Below are 25,786 nucleotides of genomic sequence, written 5' to 3'. Positions count from 1 at the left end.
TGGTGGCACAAGGGGATTGTAAATTAGCCCCTACGTGTTGTGTGAAAAGGGGCTTTATTTTCAAGAAGGCATTAAGCCACATTCATTGGCTAAACACCACCTTGTAAATTAGGCACAACCACTATTGCCACCGGAACATCATTAAACATGATGTTTTTTATTTTTATTTATTGGTATTTCAAAAGAAATCAACATAGGACATACAATGTCTAACATTGAGGCATATCTGCCCCATACAACTGAACTGCATTACAACACTCCATATCCAATAGGGTATTTTTCAGTGCATACATATTATGTCACATTTAAAACATTCTACCTTAATGTTATTCCAACTGTTCATCCAATCCTGATAGATAATCCACTAGATAATGCCAATAGTCCTTAGGTCGTGCTCGTAGCGGAAGCTCTTCCTCATACAGTTTGATAGTGTCCTTACAGTATACCATATCACTTACCCATTGTTGTATTCGTGGCGTCTTCCTACCACCCCAGCATAGTGCTATGTTACGTTTGGCCAGTAGCAGTGCCAGTACACAAAATTTGCGTTTTCCCGCTTTAACATTCTGTAGTAGACTCAGAAGGCTCGATCGTATATTACATTGTATCACAGTTCCCACCATCTTACCCAGAATATCTGTAACCACTATGCAAAATTGAGCCACCTCCCTACAATATCATGACATATGTATAAAATTCACATCTTCCATCCCATATCGTTGACATCTAGAGTCCTCTCGCAGGCCATAGTTGTGGAGGCGTTGAGGGGTGTGGTAGGTGTGATGTAGGAATCTAATGTGTATGAGCCTTAGGTTCCCGTTCGGTGGTAGTATTTCAGTAATCGTGCCTGCTGCACTTCATTCTTCATCGGTTAGTGCTGCTTCCAAGCACAGATTCCATTTCTGAATCGCTTTACCCGCAGTATCCCCTATTTCAGCTTGCAATGCCTAGGGTTAGACGAAGTGATGAGCAGCTGCAGTGTCAGTAGAAAGTCAGGTTCTGCTGGGTAGGTGGGATAGTGTGCCCTTAGTGCACACTGTAGTCTATAGTACATACATTTAAATAGCAATGATTGATTTTGTATATATGCCAGGTCTTTTAATTTTTTAACCGTACCCTCATGATATAGATCCCCTAGCGTGTCAAATCCCACTTGTTTAAGTAGTTCCATTCCCACTGTCTCTTGCGTAACCGATAGGGCCGGGTGATAGTGCAGTGGCATTTCTGGTGTGTAAAGCGGTTGTTTGTCCACTTTTTTTGCTATTATCTGCCATGCTACCGATGTAGCATCCACTGTATTAATATCTTTTTTGTGTAATGGCGGCCTTACGTGTGTCAGAACTGCATCTAGTGGTATAGGGAGGGCGTCTCCTTCTTCTACCGCTACATGTGTGAGGAATGGGATGGGGTGATGCCAAAAGTGTGCATATTGTGCTTGCGCGCAGAGATAGTACAGTAGAAAATCTGGGACCTTAAATCCCCCTTTTACATACGGCAATGTCAGAGTGTGGAGGTCTATTCTAGCCGTCTTTCCTGCCCAAATCAATTTTAGGATTGCCGATTTCATCGCCTGGAACACAGGCTTCGGTGGCTTTATCGGGATATTATTAAATAGATAAAGTAGTTTTGGTAGTAGCACCATTTTAACTATTGCTATTCTATCCGCCATAGATAATGGCAATTGTATCCACCTATCTATTTTCTGTTCCAGTCCTGCTAGCACTCTGCTGTAATTCGTGCAAATCACCTCTTCAAGGTCTCTATGGAACCAGACTCCCAAGTATCTTACTGGGTCCATTTGCCAGTCCAAGGGGTAATCTAGTTGGAAGGGGAGAGTGCTATCAGTGAGGGGTATGATCGTAGATTTCGTCCAGTTGATATTAAACCCAGAGTGGTATCCAAATTTGACAAATTCCCTTAGGAGCGGGTTTAAATTTTCTTTTGGATCTCTTGCATACAGCAGCACATCATCCGCGTAAAGCGAGATGTGAAGTGGTCGTTGGGGGAACTGCAATGGCGAGTGATGATATTCCTGTCTAATTTTGCATGCTAGTGGTTCTATTGCTATGGCAAATAAGAGAGGGAAGAGTGGGCATCCTTGCCGAGTGCCCCTTTCTATAGCTATGGGGTCTGAGACATATTTGTTAACTCTAATTCGCGCCATAGGTTTTGTATAGAGGAGCGCCATCCATTGCAGGAACATTGATGGGAACCCCATTCTACTCAATATCGTGCGCAGACATATCCAAGCAATGGTGTCAAACGCTTTTGCAGCGTCTAATAGTACCGCTGCCGCTTTCGTCTCTGGGGTCAAAAATGTGACACAGTGCAAACAGGGTTCTCGTGTTATGGGAAGTCGATCTAGTGGGGATAAAGCCTGATTGGTCCGGAAGGATTAATCTCGTCATTAAAATTTGCAGTCTCGTCGCCAGAATCTTATAGAGTATTTTGGTGTCAACATTGATAAGCGATAGCGGCCTGTAAGAGTCGCACATCGCCGGGTTCTAGTCCGGTTTCAACAGTGCTATAATCATAGCCTCCTGCAGGGAAGCCGGCAGTGTACCCTTCTCATGTGCATCACCCAGCATAGCCACCACATGGGGGGCCAGCAAGTCCACAAAGGCTTTGTAAAATTCCCCCGTGAACCCGTCCGGACCAGGTGCCTTGCCATTCGGTAGTGCCTTTATTAGATCTGTCACCTCCTCTACTGTGACTGGTTGGGAGAGGTATTGCCTCTGAGCATCCGACAGCCAAGCCAACGCTATCGTGTCACAGTATTGCGCTATTTCATCCGCCGGAGCGGTCGTGTCAGCTACATATAGCTTTCCAAATGTATGCCGGAATGCCTCCAATATGCCCTTCGTTGTATGTTGCAGCACCCCATATTCATCTCCCACCGTCCCTACTACTTGTGGTGGCTTCTGCATGCACATTTTAGCTGCCAGCGTAGCACCAGGTCTTCCTGCCTCCCCGTATCTTCTTGCTATCTGTCATTTGTGCACATAATTTAGTTCTGCTTCTGCATTTTTTTAATATTCTGACAGCTCAAGTCAAATTTTACCCAATATGCCTGGGTCTTGTTACTCAGCATATTCTAATTCCAGTCTCCTTATGTCAGCTTCTCTTTTCTCCAATTGCTGTCTTAGGTCTTTTAATATACCCGCATTAGTGCTAATACAGACCCCTCTAATTGTGGCCTTAAAGGCCTCCCACAGGAGTCCTGGGTCGTCCGTAGTAGCCGCATTCAGTTCAAAATAATCCGTTATTGCTTTACTGATCGTGTTACTATAAGATGGGTCTTGTAAGGCTTTCTCGTTGAATCGCCAACTGAACGGGGGGGGTATATAGTTAGGCAACATAAGTATAAGCAGCACCGGGTTGTGGTCGGACAGCGTCCTTGGAAGGTGGGTGGCTTCCACCATCCAGTGCAACACCTCCGGTGACCCAATCCAGTAATCTATCCGTGACCAGCTGCCATAGGCCGCTGTCGTGTGTGTAGCCTCACGTTTGTGTGGATTTTTTATTCGCCATAGACCCACTAGTTGCCTATCTACCATTATATCTTGTAGTGTTTGCAACGCTTTTTTGTGTGTCTCTGTCGATGCTTTCGATCTGTCAACATTGTCATGTAAAGCCATGTTGAAGTCTCCCCCCCAAATCACCGGGATATCTGGCAGTTCAGACAGTTTCGTCCAGATAGTGCTGTAAAATTGAGGGTCGTCTACATTTTGGGCATAAACGTTCAGTAGGTTGAGCCTATGTCCCCTGAGGATGCCCGTGACAATTACATACCTCCCTTCACAATCTGTATGCACTTGTTCCATTTTAAAATTTAACCCGCGACGTAACAATATGAGTACTCCTCTTGAATAAGATGAGTAGGCCGCACTATATGAAGCCTCCACCCACCTAATACCAATGCGTGTCTTTGCATGTGGATCAATGTGCATCTCTTGAAGAAAGGCTATGTCAATGTGCAATCGTGTTAGGTATGCCAGTATTTGCCTAATTTTCTTGGGGTTTTTTAAGCCACATACATTCCAGGTTATCAGCTTTAAATTACCTGCGTGCTTGTCCTCCATCATATCTTATCTCTAATGCTAGCATTTGCAAAGTGTTAATAGCAGTCTGGGTTGTGATATGTGACATCTTTAGCACAGACAGCGTACAAATCAGTACATTTCTCCCTTGGAATTTGGCAGTGCTTCTTAAATACAGTTCTACCAACCAACTTTCCCCAACTCTTCCCCACCGCCCACTTCAATCATGCCAAAGACATACCCTAGGTTTAACAACAAAGAAAACAGCACCATTGTAGGGGGACACCCTATGGGGGGGTCCGCTTGGGCCACACAACTGCATCCAGCATAGTGGATGTGGCCAGAGTACCATGCGTAGAGCAGGTATACCTGTGTTCACTGTCAGTTATGCCTTATAACCATGGGTGTCCACAGCACCAGCGCATTGCATTTCCCACCTATATACCTCCCGTGAGAAACAGCTCTGGCTATAATCAGACATTTCTGAAAGGCTACCTTTGGCCCGTGCAGGGTATCTAAGCAATGCACCCCTCAATCTCTACATGTCCCAGACATTTTGTTATCAACTGCACTTTCCAGTAATGGGTATAATACGTTACCACTCTTCACCGGTTTTCCCCAATCAGTCCGGACGCAGTGCGATATGGCACCATCTCACCACAGCGGCAATCAGCGCCAGCCGCCGCAGCAAGAGACAGGCCAGCAACATCCTGCACAGCCCCGCTGCGCACATTGATGGGTACTCAACGTTCTCCGCACCAGTGGGGTGACTGTAGTTCAATCCTCCATTTGACAGTTTATTCCCTTTGGCACACATGGCATAATATTTAGTTCTATAGCTCAATTCCCGTTGTCTCCCTTGACTCATTCGGAGTCATGATTTTGCTCCTGATGACTTTGTTCCCTTCGACGTTGTCCCAACCATTTAATATAGTTGTTCGCTTCCTTGGGAGTTTGGCATATCACTGATTTACCATCTTTGGTGATTTTTAACCTGGCTGGGTATAGCATCGCATAAGTGATCTCCATCTCTCTTAGTTTCTGTTTTGCCGATGCGAATTCTTTCCGCGCCATCTGTACATTGATGGTGAAGTCTGGGTAGAATTGTAGCTTGTTACCCTGATGTTCAATCTCTTGCTTCTCCCTTGCCATTTTCAGTATGACTTCCCTATCTCTATAGTTGAGCAGACGTGCTACTATTGGGCGTGGAGGGGCTCCTGGTTTCAGTCTCGGCACCAGCGTTCTGTGTGCACGCTCGACAATAAACACTGTTGACAGTTGGTCAGTCCCAAAGATCGTTTTCAGCAAGTCCTCTACATATGACTCCATCTTCCCAGTGTTGGTTGATTCAGGGACCCCCGCTATGCGTATATTATTGCGGCGGGATCTCGCCTCCAACTCCTCGGACTTGTTTTAATGACCTCCATTACCCTGTCCATCTCAGAGTATTTCTGTGTCGTCGCGTGTGACTCATCTTCTACAGCTGACAACCGTGTCTCGGCTTCTTCTAGTCGCTCCCCATGTTTGTCGAGTTTCACAGCCATGTTATCGACTCTCTACGTGATGGAGTCCAGTTTACTATGCACGTCTTGCAAGCTTTTGTGGATGGCTCTCAGGGTTGTTTCCATGGTATTTTGCGCCTCTGCGTCCGTGTCCATGTCAGCGTCCGCTGGCGCCGTGGCCCCTTTCGTAGTTTTTTTATTGTCAAAGGGCAGTTTGGTTTGTACTTTCTCTGGTTTACCCATGTTGCTGGACAAATATATAACAGCTGTCTACAAATACTGTATGTTGGGACGTGTGCGGGGGCCACTTCTAATCACTGCGTACTTCCCAAACTCCGCTGTTGCACTACTAGCCCAGATGTTCGTGATAGCAGCGCTGCCTTGCAATCAAGCGCTACACACACTTACAGACCAGCATGTTTTGCAGTTCACTATAGTCCAGCCAGGTTCAATAATGTTATTTATTTGAAAGTTACTCCGTAAGGAGTCGTGCCAGATTGGCCCCCAAAATCACAGCTCCAATCCCCGCAGTGCAGCCCGGTAACGTCTTGCGCGGGATGCAATTTATCTATGGGTGCCGTTTATTTTCTGCGAACCTTCGCCGCTGTTTTGTGCTCCACTGCCCCGTTTTGCGCCCTTTCGGAGCGTTGCCGGTCCCGATGTCGCCCTCTGCCCTCTGCCAACTGCCAGACACCTCACAGCTGGGGCTTGCTCTGTATGTGCAGTGTCGTCTCCCGCAATACCTCTCTGCCAGTCGCCTCCACTGCTGCGCACCGCTACCGGTCACTAGTCGCGCTGCCTCCTCCGCACTTTACCAGATTGCGGGCGCCGCCATCTTGTGCTGCCAGGTCGCTCACCGTCACAGTGCAGACGTACCATAAGGAACGTGTTTCACCAGCTGACTTAAGGTATCGGGTCGTTTCTATAGCCCGCTCGACAGCAGAGGAGAAGTAAAGTCGCGGCAGCGCTGGGGTCTCGTCAATAGTGCAAGGGCAGTATAGATTCCAATTACGTGTGCTTCACTTTCACTACACTAACCCCGCCAGCTAATTATGTGCTTCTACACATTATGCCGTCTCACAGACACAAGACATATAGACCACCAGGGCCCTCCATGTCGCAAAGCTCCACCCGATACTGACTTGCGTTGTCCCGCACTGCGTTCCTTTTCAGGCGGATAGTTCGGCCGATCACTCCTCACATTGATTTCACGGGGCCGCCATCTTGGCCGAAGTCGATCCCCAGCCCCTCCGGTCTCAAGGGCCGATTGCAGTAACACCAGCGGTCAGTTCAGTAAACTTTGTGCACCAACACGTTCTCCTCTCCTTCTGACTTCGTTACATGCCGTTTTTGGTAGTGGTACCACCAGCTGCACGCTATTGTTACCCGTTAGTTGTCTCTGGCCGGCGGAGCTGTCTCAAGAGGCAGCCATTCTGCTGTGCGCCCTCTAGCGCCCCCCATCATTAAACATGATGTTCTAGTGGCAATAGAAGTATGTCAATATGACCTATAGTACACACATATGCACTGATACTTTGTGTACTTAGGCCTTTAAGCACAAAGAACACTTGTGAGCAAACATGAGTGATATTTATGTCATCTTGCATTAAAATGATTTAGAATCCAGGACATCACATATGAGATACAATGAGTGCTGACAAAGAACTAGTACAGCCAATGTTGTGACATGTTAGTAGTCAGCATGGCTGTGTCATGTCCAATATTTGCCAAAACGTCAGAACAGCAAGCCTTCATGCTGTGCTGTGGTACATCTCCCTAAAAGGGCAGGTAATTCACATATCTCCAATATTTGTCTCATTAATGCCCTTTGTCCCTAACGTAGTGCACAAACAGCAGCCATGCTCCAACACAGACACCATTATGCCATGGTGCAAGGATGTCTGTGTTGCACAGGTGAAGGTTTTAGTGCCTGATAGGGGCACCTTCATGCACAAGAACAGTCATGAGTGGCATTTTCATCTGCCAATATGTGCTATATGAGGCAGCACACATTGTACGACGAATATACTAGTGGTTAACAGAATATTTCTCATTGCTGATCCACAGTTATGCCCCCTGGGGAGGCATAGGAATCATATAAAGTTACTTACTTTACAACAGTTTGAAAATCTGGGGATGGTACTGATGCCATAAATCTTGCATGGGAACACCGAAAAACAACAACCAGGGAATGGCCCTGTTACGCAAAATAATGCATGCAGCAAGAACCATATTTACAAGGCCATGAGAAGTCATGCAGACTGACTTTACTTGGCCTTGTCAATATGTGCAAGTCCATTGCAATTGGCAGTGCACCTAAGGAATAGACGCACCTGTGTCACAATGGACTTGTAAATAAGGCCTAAATGACCTCACCCTGCCGAGCATGACAGTTCCAGAGCCTTCTTAAATACATACGTACTCAATGCCAAAGAAAATATTTTCAGGCTATACCAATGCTTGTTTGTCTCATTCACATAACTCCTTGCATATGACGGTTGCACTGTATATTGACTTGTTCCATTATTGCATCATACAGACTCAGCAAAGTATGAACATGTGGATATTTGACAGGGACATGTTTTGGACTAATGGGTGGGGGGGCAGACACCCTTTGCAACCTACGGCCTGTGGTCTTATCAGTGGTATCCCCTGAATAATTTGTGGGGTGTATATAAAATATTGTTGTTCATTTCTATCCTAGAAGGTAGTTGAAAAGATCTGCCTATGCATTGCTGGATGTGTCGAACCTCATATATGTGGGCCTCCAACTGCACTGAATGCCTTGGATTTCTAACATTATGAATCCCTTGGGGCCATGGGCCCGGTGTCAAGATCTTTTGTTATATATGATTTGGGATTTTATGACGCCATACTCAAATATGTCCCTATATCCATTAACAATTTTTTCTTATCAACATCTGATTTTAGCAACAGGAAGCTGCCAAAAAGTAATTTTATGAGGCAACTTACCAACAATTCAAAGCACTTCAAGGCCCAAATGGTCCAGGAGATTCTGCTCTTGTTGACTATGTCAGCCCACCGATGTTTGTACTGGTGCAGGTTCCGATCAACACCATATAGACATTTCATTTGGTACTGCACCTTCTCCCATGGATACCCCCTCTCCTGTGTTAGGTCCCCTGTAATACCCTGCCTCCACTCCCAATCATGTTGGGCAGATAGTGCACAATGAGCCACAGGAGGCCCCCAAACTCCTGTTGAGTCAGGTTCCTGGACCTGCCCAGCATCTCCCTAAAATCACAAGAGACTTCCTAACACCTTAATTAAATCAACTATGATAAAAACTAACCCTTCCTCCTAAAACTAATACAAAATACCCCTATGTAGATTGACATCCCTTAATAAACGACACAAAACGTAACAATATACAACAACACACCAAATGTGACAAAATAGGAACATGATAGACAATGCACTGACAGAAAAACAGCTTGCAAACAATACCAAAATCTCCAGCCAGCAACTATAACCTCCTACACAAAGCATAGCCAAAAAGACAGTAAAAGAGAAAGTGAAGCGAACTTCCTATTTCCCGATTTGCAGCATGGCAGGGATATGACATCATATCCTGTGTGAATGCAACATGTTATTACCTATGCGTCATTTTTCGTCATTGCGACACCATTTTCTGACACATTGCTTAGATATAAGGTGAATTTGAAGTTACATATTGGACGAAGCATTTTATTTCATTCACGACCTCTGATGGGTGTTTATCGGCTGTCATTATTTTGTATCAAGTGACACATTTGGTCTGAATGCGTTGTTTTCTGGTGTAAACTTTCACAAAGAACAGATTACGAGCTACATATTTGCCTTTGAGTCATTTTTAATCTAACTAATGTCCCATATTTGGCATTGCTACATTTTGACATTAGATACAGATGCGTCCACTTTCATTCCATTGAGTTGCTTTAAGTTCGCCTATGTCCCTGTTGATCATGATACTTGATTTTACAGAGGCAGGATTTTGATGTTTCAAGTTCAAACATCAATTTTCTAACGAACCCCAATTTTACAATGGTCTAATTTGGACGTTAGATGCTCAAACGTAATTTTTTAGTTTATGCTATGATTGGCATGGCCGAATTTTTACAACAAAATTAGATGTTTTAAGTAAACTTATGTCCCTGTTGATCATGCTACCTAATATTACAGGAGCAGAATGTTGATGTTTGAAGTTCAAACATCAATTATCTATGTAACCCTGTTTTTACAATGCCCTAATTTTGACTTTAGATGCGCACAGGTCATTTTTGAGTTGATGCTATGTTTGGCATTGCTGAATTTTGATGTTGGATTCCGATGAGTCCACTTTCATTTCATTGTGTTGTTTTAAGTTCACCATTGTGCCTGTTGATGCTCCTGCATGACTTTACATTGGAATATTTTTAGTTTCAATACAGTTGTAACCTTTCAAAAATTATTTTTACCTTTAAAACTGTAGTTTGACCTTTCATACTATGGTGTCACCTTCACATATGTACTATCTCTGTATAAAACCTATATTATTTTATGTTATTTACAAAGGCACACATGACGTATTACACTTGACAAAGGGCAGTGCATAGTTTCCAGCTGATGGTGGCTTATTCTTGGCATCATACATGAATATACATTTCTGAGGGCTAATCCTAGTTGACAGAATGTCTGCAATTTTAGATATTCCTGATAACATGTAATGAACACACAGGCAATTATTAGTTTTAGACATTTATTGAGATGTTGGAAACTCCATTCATGTTGAATTATGCACAATTGCAACATATTTCATGTAAAAAAAAAATCACAATGTGTGCCCGTCTGCAAATGCCTGCTGATTTGTTTGGATTGTGCGGAGCCTTGGTATCTTTCTCCTCACCCTCCTCCATCTGGTCAGGAAACTGATCTCATCATCCCAGGGGACGTCTGTCTGCACACATATGTTGTGCAGTGTTGCACATGCAAATATCATTGTGCAGATTGTTTGTGGGGAGTACAACAATCATCCCCCTGAAATATCAGGGCACCTTTACCTGGCCTTCAGGAGGCCAAAGGTCCTTTCAATGATGTTGCGTGTCCTGCACAGAGTCTGCTTATAGGCCATTTCCGGGGCTGTCTGAGGGGTTGAATAGGGTGTCATGACCCACGGCTGGATCCCATATCTCTGGTCAGCTGTAAAAAATGGACAAAAAGTACTACAGACAATTCTTTGAATACAGTTACTGATAGAAATCAGTCCACATGCCTTATGTGTGGTTCAATTATCAGACATATCTTTTACTTTATTAACATATTATGGTGCAAATTTACAGGCCCCTTGCCCCACTGGTGCATCACTTTCCCCATGTAAAATGTGACACACCAGTGGCGCAAGGAGCTTGTTGATAAGCCTCTTATGTGTCAGGCATTCAGTTGTTGTTACATTGGTACTTTCCTCATTCATTACTCTATGTTATGGTAAATGATGGGCATGAGCTGGTACATCACACACATCTCCATCATGACTGTGAAGTAAATCTTACATTTTGCACATATGTCTAATTGAAGTACCTCGTGTTCAATACATGGTATGGGCTCACACGACAGTATTCAACCTGCAGGATATGCTAGATACTTGGGTAGTTGTTCCACCATAGGTACCTGTTGACATGGAAGACCAGTGCCCCAAAGACACATGCATATGTCCATGAATACTCAAAAACAACATGGACGGACCTACTAGAGAATCCTTAAGCAAGGAAGACTCTGTTGGAAGTATTGGAGTGCCAGGAACCTAGTGGGTCCATCCACGTTGTTTTTGAGTATTAATTAGGGGATAGGGTCATACCCCGGTTACCTTCCTCGCTCTCTCCTTTGTTTCTCTTGTATGTCCATGAATATACACAGATGTGTGTGTTGGGATAAATGACATGCCTGTTGAACCATGGAGGTTCAATGTTGACACACACACATCGCCCTGGATACTATTACTAACAAACAAGGATGCTACAACACATTTGTACAAAACATGCATTGCTCAATACCCATCCACAACAGTAATTACACCACAGTGCCTTTATGTGTCTTAACATTGTCATTTAGTAGGTTTACCTGGTACATGTACCATGATACATGTTGCATATGCGTACCACACCCCTCTTACTTAAGTTTCTATCTGCCTAGCAGACACTAACATGGGTATTATGTAATCCATTCAAATATGTTAGGGGTTTTGCTAGGTATTACTGTTTAGCTTACCTTAAAGTAGGCCATTGCCATATTGGCCATTCTTGTAGTGGTCATTGATGATGCAGTGCCAGAATATAAAAGCGGCATACATTTTGCCAGGGTATTTGGGCAGCACGTTGGAGAAGAGTCCTCGATGGTCCACAATGGCCTGTAGGTTGATCGAATGAGTGTGCTTCCGGTTACTATACATGTGTGATGTGGCTGCGGGAGGTACAAATTGCACATGTGTGCAGTCCATGGCACCCAGCACGCGTGGAAACACAGAATTAGATAAAAAAACTTTGCTTTATCTCCATCTGCAGTTCCTGGGTGTTCGGGAAAATGAGGTAGTGGGTGTAAGTTCGATGATGGCATCCAGGACGGTGGGAAGGAATGAGGATAAGGATGGCTGAGATATTCCAGCCACTCTGACAACTGTTGTCTCAAAGGAGCCTGACAACAGCGTATGTAACATCGCCATGAGCTTAGCCTGCGGAAGTAAGTTGATTGGCCTGTTTGCTGTGATATCTAGCATTGAAACAATCAGGTGTAGCAGGTCTACTATTGACTACTTCTTCAGGCAATAAAGAGCAATGATCTCCTCCGTCCTGAGGTGTGTCAGAGTTCTCCTTTAAAAAACATTGTGCTTCTTTCACCTGCACTGCCTTTGTGGGGGTGATAAAGGAGGGGGGTTGGTTGTGGTGGGGTGGATGGTCATCTTCGTCTGGCTCCCAGCCACAAAATGACTACCTCCATGCTGTTGGTATAGTTGCAGAACTGTCCTGTCCATCTACTGGGACTTATTTACAAGCCACTTGCACCACTGGGGCAGCATATTTTCCCATATAATAAAGTGTGGTACCAGCAGCGCAAAGGGCTTATGATTCAGCCACTCTCTTTATATATCTGTATGGATGTGTCATTTCCTATGTGTGTGTTTTGTAGGTGCAGCGATTTTGACATAACTGCAATGCTGCGCCACTTAAGCTGCGGCTTTGGCACTTTTGTGAAATGTCATAAATATCCATGTGTCACTTTTATGCAGGAATTTACAACAAAATACCTACCCCGCATATTTTAATACTTACCTGAGGCAGTCCATTCCGGCGTAGTTTCATATCGATGTAGGGGTAGTAAAAGTGACTCATCCTCACAGATACATCAGCTTATAAATATGGAGTAATGTTTGTGCCACAAATGCGTCAAAAATGTTGACGCATTGGTGACGCAAGCTCTTCATATATAAGGGCCTGAGTTTGTAGGAGGGACTTTGCTCCCAATCGCTACATGCCTTGGCAAGTAGCTCTGATTGTATTGAGGAAAAGTTGGGCGGGGGTGCGGTGGGGTCTAAACGATAGTAACTTATTGTAAAAGGGTTGGGTTTTGATGGATTTGCGCACAGTGCACGTCACCATAGTAAGTACAAGAATCTGGTTTGTGAGAACTTCCTAGCTATTGTACTTTATGAATGAAGAGGCGTTCATGTGAGGCGGAATCATGTGGCAGGCTCCATTATCAAAATGAAAGTCTCCCTTGCACAAATATTAAATAGGAGCTTGCAGTGCACAAACACACCTAGTGCCTTTGAGCAAACAGAAGGGGGGACGCCCGTGCCAACTCTGCTTGTGGAGCCCGGGCCCGCATTTTTCCGCAGTGAATATTACAAAAAGTGCAGGAAACAAACACTGGGTAAGGAGAGCAGAGACAAACCAAACTGCATTTTTGGGCCACCATCTGAACTCACTCAGAGGAGCTTTGACGTTCTGTTTTTGTTACTGCTGTATTGTGATTTGTTTATGTGGAAATCTTTAAATCATATATGGTTATAGCGTTTACATTAATACATCTAAGCATATCCTCTACCAAATGCTTTTACACAGCCTGATATACACGAGTATTATTTTTAATGTAGCCTTCATTCAGCAATTATTATTTGGCCGCTATGCCATCTTTTGGTGTAAAGATAGAATGGATAAATTGCTGTTATCAAAAGTTGTGTAAAGTTATGTTCTCTGGCACTTTTTCTTTCTGAATGTAATACTCTACCTGCTCGGGGAACTCAGCGGAATTCAGTGGAGTGAAACTCTGCGAGCTCCGTCAAGGCCTATCCCTGACCTTTATGGTCCCGGGCCACCCCATCCTCAGGGACCAGCTCACTTCTTGTGTCCCAGGGAACCCACCCTGGGGCACTGATTCCCTGCTCGTGACGGAGCATAGCAAAAATACCTGCTCCCACCTGGCGGAAGCAATGCCAGCTTCCACTGCAATATAGATGCATGCAGGGGAGCCCCTGGGGCTTTGGGGATCGTGGGGCTCCCCCAATGGCCCCAACATTGGTTTTTGTGGGTTGTTCCCAGAGTATGGGGACCATGAGCCCTAAAGGCTGGGAATGCATGCACCTTCTTGTGAATAGATTCACGGAGTCTTCCACTTAAATGATCAATGTCGTTTTATTAAGATGGCACAGAGTAGTTCCCCGACTAGCCGGCCAGGCAAGCTCAGATCCCAACCGCCGCCTCGTAGAATCCCGCAACAGATGACATCAATAACATGGCTATCATACTGTCACAAGTGTGGCAGCACGAGGGGATCAATACATAGCAAGTAAGAATACAACACATCTCCTCACCTTGCACAGAAAAGAAATGAAGACAATTTAAACATCGCAGTGTTTGATGGGAGTAGTAACTAAGAAGTGAAAACAATATAAGATTAAATGAAACTAGACAGTGAACATATTCACAATACCTTGAGAATAATCCTTATTCCCAATCTTTCCCTTACAGAGTTAAAAATTGCATAATTTAATGACATACATAATGTTTCAAATACTGTGGCACCCTATGTTCCCTCGAAACCCTTGCCCTACAAATGCCACCTGTTGGGTTAGATACAGAAGTGTCAGAAGAAGTGGAGTGATCACTTCCTGTGCCACTTTTGAGGCTTTCCTGTCCCATGGGTGTGGATTTTAAGGATTGTTCATGTACCCTCTCTAACACCTTTCCCTGTTTTTAGTACAACGCACCTCTTCTTAGATTCCATATTTGAACATTTTGTAATTTTACCCAACTTCCTCCAACACTGTTCCCTGAAAAGGCCCCTTGAATTTGCTAAATCCCCTTGTAGTACCACCAGTGTTTAACTTTTTCCCAATTATCTTGCTGTATGTTTCTGTATGTTTCTGTTGCCACCAATCCCCACTTTGTGGTTTTTAATGGGTGATACATTGTTAACCTCACAGAGCATCCAAGTGGGAACCATTTTAGTACCAACTTTTCTTACCCGCATTAACTCAAATGGTTAAGGTAAGCCCATAACGTCTTTGATGGCACACTGCACCGGTATGTTTGAAGCAACTGCTAATTTCATTGTGCCTTTCAACAATTTGCTGATTCTCCCACACAGACCATTTCCCTGTGGATTGTACAGTGAAGTACATACATGCTTCAAACCCATCTTATAAAAAAAAATCAATTTCCCTAGACGCGAGTTGTGTGCCATTGTCCGTAACCAGAATGTCTGGTATACCCTCCCTCCTGAAAATGTCACTCAACACATTGATGGTGGATTCTGTGGTAATGTTTTTCATGGAGGCCACTTCCACTCACCTTGAACCGGCGTCTACTAATACAGCCACAAACCTTTCATTATCCTGTAGATCGCAAAACGGACCAATAAAATCAATGCATAGTTTTTGCCTGACTCCTTCCTGTCCAATGACATGCTCAATATGGCTAGGTCTATCTAAACCAACCTGTAAACTCTTCTCGGACTGCGTCCTTTATAGTTTTGAGTCCTTTATCATCCAGTAACTGTTTAATTATGTAATTCACTTGTGCTCTAGCTATTGTAGGAATCCTCCTAGCACTGTGTTTGACAGGTACTGAGTCTTTTCTTAAATTTATGCATAAACCCAGTGGCTTACCACAATCTTATATCAAAAACATTTGCATGAAGCTGTAAAATCTATTGTATTTCTGAGTCACCTAAATAAATACTTGTTGTTCAGCCCATGGATCCACCCTGATATTCAGATCATACTGGTGAACCCAACCCAGGAAAGCAGGACCTGCTGGAGCAAAGCAAACCTTTCTTTTGGTTTGTCTGTCACAAAACTTAATGTCTGTCTGCATATATCCTAAAACACCGATAGTTGCCTCTTGGTAACCCTTCAAGATTACATCAGAGGGAATTAAAGTAGAATCAGGCCACACAGAGTCACACGAGAATTTGGGAACAATAGTATGGAGTGAACATGTGTCCACCGTTAAGGAGACAACCTTTCCATTCATGTTGAAATCATCTCTTGGGCGAACCCTGTTTCTATATGAGTCTAAAGTGCATTCCTCTTGTTTAACCACCAAAATCTTTACATCTACGTCATCATCTTCCACCCCTGCTACCTTCTTCCCGGTAGTCTTGCACATACAAGTATAGTGGCCTTTCTTGCCACACTTTTGGCACTCTTTACCGAGTGCAAACAAGTCTTAGAATCAGCCCTGTGAAAAGGGCTCCCACACCTATGACAAAAACGAGAATAGCCTTTTTAGATGGAACGCACCACATTCACTCCTTCAGAATCACTTAGCGATGCAACTTCCATTGTATTCTCTTGTTGAATAGACTTCATTTCCCTCTTACATTTCTCCGACTCTTCCTCAACTTTTGCAATACCAATGGCCTCCTTATGGTTGGGATTGCTGCCAGCCCACAACCTTTCTTGTGCCTTTTTACTATAGCATTGGACTATTAATTGATATCTGATCATTTCTTCTTGCATTGACCCAAATTGATTCTTTATTGACAACTCTCTTCACCTGGACACACATTTGTCAAGTGATTTGTTAGCATTTCGTAGTTGAGTATAGAACTTGTGCCTGTGCATAGCAATGTTCTCTTGCTTTGTTAACCTAGTGCTTAAACTGACTAGTGCATCTTTGTACACATTGTCTATTTCTTCAGCAGAGGTAGGTAGATATTTAAAAATATGTTTCGCCTCTTTTCCCAAAGCACCCAATAATACAGCTTTTTTTCTGGCAGCAGCAAATCTTGTCTCATCCAAAGCCACTAAATATTTTTCGAAACAAGCGCTCCAATCCTCCCATTCCATGCTTGGTTCACCAGGTTACATGAGAAAGGGAGGTGGAGCTACTATAGCATTTGCAACATTCATGGTGGGTACAAGTACTTGGTGAAGAATAACAGAAATAAAGCACACAATTCAGCTGTGTGTGTCAGTGCAGAGCAAACTACATACTTTTGAAGTTCCAATGACAGCATATGTATGACTGTTAAGAGTTAAAAGTAAAGGTGTGCCTGTCACCGTAGTTACAGTAGAACAAGCTCTTGTAAAGTGGTGGTTTGCGTGTCACTGTCAAAAGGTAATAACATGCTGTAGCCAAGATGATAAGATCTACTGTGCCTGTCAGGGTACATGAAGGTAAACACATGCAGCTCACATATGTATAGAAACTGCAGGATTTATGGAGGTTGTGTGCATCACTGGAGTGCAGCTCGTCCTCCATAAACTTGACAGCTGGTTGAACACACACACGCTGGTCTGGGAATGAATCGGCCCCTTTAAGAAAGAATGAAGGTGTGTGTATCACCATGGTGACACACAGATCGGCCTCTAATAGGCGTCATCGCTAAGAGGCATGGCAGTTCATCTCCTGAAGACACTTTCCAACTGTCGACTGCCTGGGGGCACCCAAACTCACCAAGAATACTACAGTAAGTTGTGCGTGAGTGCGGAGCTTCAACGATGCATGCTTGTAACGGCTGATGAATGTCACTTTCTGTGCGAGCAATTTAAATATAAGGAATCGCTATGTGCCATTAGTGGCTAAGATAAACGTACATTACCATCATCACCCTGGGGCAGGCCTCACTTGTACACTCTCTGTTTGTTCTCGTTAATCCATGCGTAGCTTCGTCAAGGTGAACCCGGTTACTGTTTCCACTGTGAGCACAATGCCTGGCCGGACTTCCATTTTGAGTTGTCAACAAAAATGTGGTGAATAGATTCACAGAGCCTTCTGCCTAAATGGTCAATGTAGTTTTATTAAGATGAGACAGAGTAGCTCACCAACCAGCCGGCCAGGCAAGCTCAGATCCCAACCGCTGCCTCGTAGAATCCTGCAAAAGATTACATCAATAACATGGATGCCCTACTGTCACGAGAGAGGCTGCACGAGAGGATCAATACATAGCAAGCAAGAATACAACACTTCACCCCTTCAAAAATAATATGTCAGGAGGGATGCAGTTGCTGGGGTTCCTAAAAATGTGGGGATGGGGGAAGCGTGCCCCCCCTTCCGATGAAAAAGAAAATGGCACTAGGGGGATGGGTTTTATGGGACCGGTAAGGGCTTGGGGAGCGGGGACAGCTGCCCCTTCACCTTAAAAAAACAATATGGCCCCGGGGGATGTATTGACTGGGGACTGCAAAGGTTTAGGGATGGGACAGTATGGCCCCTCCCCAATAAATATACAACAAAGAATAATAAATTAGTGTTAGGAGCTGTTTATCCACTATTCACTGCTGCTTGCAAGGAGCACCCCTGAATCCCTGCAAGGACTTTTTAAACATACCTTTTAGCTTGTTGGTGCAGAGGCACAGGGGAAGCACCAAGCATTTTTTTACGTTGTGTGGGGGCTACAAGGAGTTTTGGGGTCCCCAGGGCAATCTCGTAGGTCGGAGACAGGCCACGTGCCCCCCTGGCCTACCCTGGTTGGGGGTTCATAACAGATCCTCCACTTATTTGCAGCAACATTTAAATATTTTTGGCCCAATGTGGGGCCCCTCTGGGACGCCACCACCAGTTCTTGGACCTTGGGGGTCAGGGTATGCCTTCTCTGCACACTTACTGCTTTTCTTAAACATTTTTTCCTGAATACAGGAATTAAGCCGATATTGGATCACCCTGAGATCTGTTTGTTTGCAAACCTCCTCAGACAGCAATATACAAAGGCTGTGACCAATAATTGTTAAAAAACTACTGAAGAGAATTGCACCAAATCACAAAAGGTGCTTTTTCTGAAGCAAGATCTAGCTTTCTGCCAAATTTGGTGTAAATCCATTCAGCGGTTTGGGTTGTAATTGTGCCTAAAGTTTATATGGTAAAATGAATGGATAACATTCATTTAGGGACCCTTTTTCTCAGCTCATGCTTAATGGATCATACCTAAACTTTCCAGGAACTAGCTGATGTGGAAGAATGTTTTTTTGGAAAGGTTTGTGAAGATTCATCAAACAGAGAGAAAGTTATTAGTAGAAAAAATGCTTTTCCTATGGAAATGTATCCCTAAGTATAACTACCCAGTGGCGATAATAATAACTTACATAACCATTTATGTGTCTCCACATAGAAGTGTATCTGTATACGATACGATTAAACTTACCATCTCACTTACAAAGTCCCAATATAAAGGACTGCAATATAAATGTATTCCTGATGTACTAAGCGCAACTATGATTGCAGATTTAATTGTATAGGAAGTAACAATTTGAAAAAATGTTAGACACGCATACATTGTGGGAGCAAAACTGTACCCCAAAAATGTCGACACCCTAAAATGTATTTCATTCAGTCTCCACAGTTTATTGGATCAGAGATGTGTTAAATCTCAATTTCATGAGTCCATATGTCACAGCATTAGAGCAACTTTCAAATCACCACATTAGCAGTATACATGAATTCATAAAATAATAGGGCCACTCAATACAGATCAATGGAAAGTTAAAAAAATGTTTTACACATTTTTTGAATTAGTAGGTGTCTGAGTAAAGGAAATGAATGCTCATAAAGGCAGAGTTATACACAGTAGGCAAAATTCAGAAAATATTCTATGTCCCTTTAAGAAGGAACATCAGAAAATAATTGGGCTGCATCCCTTGTAGAATAGGAAAGTCTTCTCTCTCACCTCTAAAATCAAGAGACTTTTATACACAAATCTTGCATAAGAAATTAGAAGTTCTGCAGTCTCGTTGTGGTGTGAGTAAATTAATCATTTCCTCAGCAAATCAGGACACAAGAAGAATAAACGTCAATACCCTAACAGATACCCACTATCCTATTTTATCGAATAATCAGTCAATACCCTCCATGCTAATGTCATGTCGAGATCCGTCCACAGCGCTGGGAGGCCTCAGGGTAGCCATGTGTTATAAAAGTTTCACTTCATTCCTTCATTCAAATTTTTTGAACAAATATGAAATATTTGACATAAGGTCTTCTTCAAATGAATAGGACTAGTAAAGAAAGGAAAACATGGTAACATGTTACACTTTTACATCCACACCATTAACAATTCACAGTGAGCAGGACAACAACAGCAGTGATAATAAACTATTATGACACCAGATTGGCTGTGTGCTGCGGAGCCCGTGGGGACAGGATGTGCAAAGTGGGAAGCACGAGTGAGTGACAGAGATAGCCTCCATACACAGAAATGTAGCCTAACTAAACACATTAAAAAAACTCATCTATACATTCTAGGAGGTTCATTTCAAAACCAATCATATTAAACTAGTCTTTATATGTATTATCATGTTTGAAGATGCATAGTACACATTGTTGTTGCACAAAAATAAAAACGCACAACACTTTTCTATGACAGTCTATAACAAACGTTCCCAGTGGAAAGGAATATTTCAAAAAACATATACTTACGAAACATGTTAAACATCGGAGGTAAAAATCACAATCTAAGATGTTCCAGCCCTAGACAAAAAAAGATGTTAGACATTTACAGAATTGAAAATCAATATTTTACTGATTATTAAACCACTGTGTTTTATCACTTTGAACATCCTTCGAATTAAAATGTATTTTCAAAAAACTAATGTTGGGGTCGAGGTTAGACTGGGTCTCCTAATCATTATGCAATGGTTATAATCATGCAAAAAAACCTCTGTACTTTCACAGTCTATTTTATTCAATATTTCATTTGTAACTCACAAGAATTCCTGAATTTGGCAATGCCCAAAGTCTTTGTTTACTTCAAACAAAAAGTGGTCTCCTACAACATTATTAAATTCAGAAGAGATTAGCTTTAGATTGTGACATCTTTTAGGTTAAAAATGCTTTATTGAGAGATAAGTATAAACAATGTGCAGGTACAGCAAAAAATAAGTTAAAGTCCAAAAGACAACTCAAGCAAATATAGTTACAAATAAAGATATCTATGAACTACAAAATAATAGAAGGGAAGGTATTATATTATGAATGAAAACAAAAACATCATAGAAATACTAATACTTTAATATAGGAAGAAATTAGTGAAATACTTGAATTGAAAAAGGAAGCACATTATAAAAACAAGTGCATTTTAATCTTTTAAAAAGAAAGAAAGGGAGGGGAAAGAAAGGAAGATAAAAAAAGAAAAGGGAGCAAAGAAAAAGTATATGAAAGAGAATAGGAAAATAGCAAGTACCAATCAAATATATGATAACAGTAAAAAAACGAGGAGGGATCTTATTTCTCCTATACTCACACACTCCAGAGCTATAAGTAAACCACTGATCACCTCCCCTTTTTCCATTTCTGAGAATATTTTGTAATCTCCCATATGGTATAATAGGAATATTAAATTAAACAACAGAATTCTTTATTGGAAGGAGAGGATTGACAAAGATATCATCAACATGGGACAACTTTTATTTACCAATACTTTATTAAGTTTTTCTGATATACAGGAAAGATTACACATATCTAACAAGTACGCTTCTCAATTTGAACTTCTTCAGCCTCTCCTTACAGATTATATTTCTCACATCCTCTTTCAGCTCTTGTTCCACAGCCTCCTGGCACTCCAATTGATTTATATACTCGGTACATGCATCTATAAGTTATTAACTGCTGCTTCTACACCTGCCTCTAAACAAAAAAATAGAACTTGTTTGGGAACTAGAATTACATCAAGAATTTTCAGATCGCACTTGGCAAGCAATATGGGCTAAGATCCATTCTTTGTCTTCATCAGCGAGTGTCACACAAACGTTATATTGTTTCTATAACAGACTATATATCACACATGTGGAACGTTTTTAAGTTTAAAGTCTCTCCTAACACTATCTGTTGGTCATGCACGCATGATAAAGGGGATTTGACTGCCCTTTAGTTAAATAGTTCTGGACACAAGTTTGGTACAAAATAAATTATATATTTTCTGTATCCTTTCCTTTTGATGTTAAACATATCTTTTTAGGCAGTACATCTCCATATTGGTCCTCTCAATGTCTGGTTGGAAAGTTTGTTGACTTAATGTTTGCCTTAGCTCGAACTGGAAAGATACAACAAAAATCTCATATATGTCATGGTGGAATCTGGCATGTCATCATTGGTAGGCAGACAAAATATTGAGTTTGAAATATCGACATACAATAATGTCGATGTTTAAATATCGAAGGGACATAATATAGAAGGTAAGTTATATCGATATGTATAATATTGATGTTAGTAATATCTATCAGCCTGATTCATGTAGGTAAATTGCACTCGCAAAGGGCCAGATTCTGAGAATCTGGCCCTTTGCGAGTGCGATTTTTGCATTTGGTATTCATGATACCAAATGCAAAAATCGCTATGTAAGAATTCGCATATTTGCGTGGAATGGCATTTAAGGAATCTCTAATAGAGATTCCTCAAATGCTATTCATGACACAAAACAAAATAGCGATTTTGGACTTTTGGGGCCGCTGTTTACCGACAGGTCAGACCTGTCGGTAAATAGCAAAAACTCAGAAAAATGCTTTTAAAAGCATTTTTCAAAGTTGCATGTAGCACACACACATGTCCTTTGGACATGTGTGTGCGCAACACCTGTCCAAAAGTGCATTTTAGGGGTGCTACAGGGCGTCCTTTGGACACCCCTGGCACCCTTAAAATCGCTATCTTAGTTGCGAGTAGCAAATTGCTACTCGCAAATCCCCATTCATTCCTATGGGCCTCTTGGCCCATAGGAATGAATGGGGAGTATTTGCGAGTAGCAAATTGCTACTCGCAAATAAAGAACATGTAGGAATCGCTATTTAAGTAGCAATTCCTACATGAATGCCGTTTTGCGTGTCCTCAATAGCGAATCGCTATGATTCGCTATTAGGGACACGCAAAACGGCATGTACATGAATCAGGCTGTATGTTACTAATATCGATCTTAGTAATATCTATGTTACTAATATCGATGTTACTAATATCGATGTTAGTAATATCGATGTTACTAATATCGATTTTCGTTTGATTTTTATGTATATTATTATGTATTTATTATGTATTTAATTTTTATTTATGTAATTTAAGTACATTTTGTATTTTAGTACCATAGCAGGTTCTGGGTGTATAGGGGAATAGGGTGGGAAGTAATTTATTTATAGTAAATTAATTATTAATTATTAGGAATTATAAATTAATTTTAATTAATTGGTAATTAATTTTTATTAATTGGTAATTAATTTTAATTAATTGATTAATTGATAATTATGTTCTGTAGCGGGTTATGGGTTTATAGGGGAATAGGGTGGGAAGTTATTTAATTATAATAAATTAATTATTAATTATTAGGAAATATAAAATAATTTTAATTCATTCAAATGTAATTAAGTAATAATTTATTTAAATTCATTGTTTTGTAAATTATATTATTGTTAATTAATTATTAATTTGTAATTTATTATTAATAATTTATATTTATTATTAATTCATGTTTACTTAATTATTTATTGCTAATCATGTTTTTAATAATTATGTATTGGTATGTGTAAATAGTTTATATTTATTTAATAATTCATTTTTGTATTATTTTAAATTATTAATTTATTTATAAGTATGTTATTTTTACCTTCTTCGCTATCCAATACTTTCCCTACTGTTGCACTCTCTGGAGTTGGAATAGTAATATTTACCCCTATGCTATCCAACACTTTCCCCACTGTTGCATTCTCTGGAGTGGGAATAGTATTTTTTACCCCTACGCTATCCAACACTTTCCCTACCGTTGCGCTCTCTGGAGTGGGAATAGTAATTTTTACCCCTACACTATCCAACACTTTCCCTACTGTTGTACTCTCTGGAGTGGGAATAGTAATTTTTACCCCTACGCTATCCAACACTTTCCCTACTGTTGCACTCTCTGGAGTGGTAAAAGTAATTTTTACCCCTACTCTATCCAACACTTTCCCTACTGTTGCACTCTCTAGAGTTGAAATAGTAATTTTTACCCCTACGCTATCCAACACTTTCCCTACTGTTGCACTCTCTGGAGTTGGAATAGTAATTTTTACCCCTACGCTATCCAACACTTTCCCTACTGTTGCACTTTCTGGAGTTGGAATAGTAATTTTTACCCCTACGCTATCCAACACTTTCCCTACAGTTGCACTAACTGGAGTTGGAACAGTAATTTTTACCCCTACGCTGTCCAACACTTTCCCTACTCTTGCACTAACTGGAGTTGGAATAGTAATTTTTACCCCTATGCTATCCAACACTTTCCCTACTGTTGCACTCTCTGGAGTTGAACTAGTAATTTTTACCCCTACGCTATCAAACACTTTCCCTACTGCTGCACTCTCTGGAGTGACAATAGTAATTTTTACCCCTCCGCTATCCAACATTTTCCTTACTGTTGTTTTTTTGGGAGTTGGAATAGTATTTTATGCTCTGTTACTTAATATTTTTTGTATTGTTTTAGTTAAAGTAGTATATAATTAATTTCAAAAATATATATTTTAGGTTATTATTTTATGTGTATAGAAGAATTTGTAATACACAATATTTTTAATTATTTATAAGTTTATTACAATAAATATTACAACTGATTATTAAGTATATATATTATATATTATATTTATATGTTTAATAATTTTTTATTACATTATGTATATTACTTATTAATTTTAAAAAATATAATATATTTTGTACTATGTTTATTATATTTTTAAGTATTTTATAATTAATTTTACATATTTTTTAAAAAAACGATATTTTTGACATCAATATTTTTTTTCGAAATGTTCGTACTTACCTTTTTGTAGATAGGATGTCGATATTGTTAACATCAATATTACTGCTCCGATATTTTTGTAGGTCGATATTTTGTCTTTCTATATTTTGTCATAGATCCGTCATCATTATTGTCTAGATCATGCACATCCCACATCTATTCCATTAAAAATTGAAAAAAAATGTATGGTCACCTTTAATTTCATTATTATCTACAAGTATATGTAGTTCTGTCTCTAAAGTTTGTAATTATGAACCTCCTTGAATATAATAGTTTTGAGATTGTGACATCTTTAATTGAAAAAATAAAGCATCCGGACATTGCCTTTTTAAATTAATCAAAGTAGGCCCAATTACAATCTTATTGCCACAATTTGGAGGCTCCTGACTGATAAGTATGATTTTCAAAGAGTTTCCTCTACTTTTTCAATCTTATATAAACGTATAAAATCAATAACTTTAAGATCATTTAAGCATATGAAAACGTTTTTGAATTATATACATAGAAAAGATGAGCCAAGTTTCATTAGTACAATTCTAGCAAAAAATCGCAATAAGCCAAAACTAATTGAAGTGCTCTTTCAAATTTGGATCTTGACACATCACAAAAGAGAAAAGTGCATTGAAAGGCTACTCCTAGTAGATATATGATCCAGGTATTTCTATCACAGTTTGTGAAACAACTCATTTTAAGACAAGTTTAGCGCTGTATTTTGTGAAAATTACAGTCTTTTTTTCAGGTTTATTGTAAGTTTATTTGATGTCCTATATTCATTAGTAGCCCACAACTATCACCACAGCTCAAATTAAGTAATATCTAACAACACAATATTGCCCATGTACATAATGATTGAAAGAGGGCAAACACCTACCATAGGGGTGACAAATCAGCATTCTACTATCTCCTTAGAAAAGTCTGTTATATATGAGAAAAACAGGAGGCAACGAAACAGCCCTGCTTGACAACATGTTCCATTGTGACTTTCTTGGACAACTGATTGAGGATATTTACATAGCAGAATAACAA

This window comes from Lissotriton helveticus, chromosome 8 (genome assembly GCF_964261635.1).
Source record: "Lissotriton helveticus chromosome 8, aLisHel1.1, whole genome shotgun sequence".
In the NCBI taxonomy this organism is placed as follows: domain Eukaryota; kingdom Metazoa; phylum Chordata; class Amphibia; order Caudata; family Salamandridae; genus Lissotriton; species Lissotriton helveticus.
The sequence above is the reverse complement of the archived record's forward strand: the minus strand, read 5'-3'. Positions refer to the sequence as shown.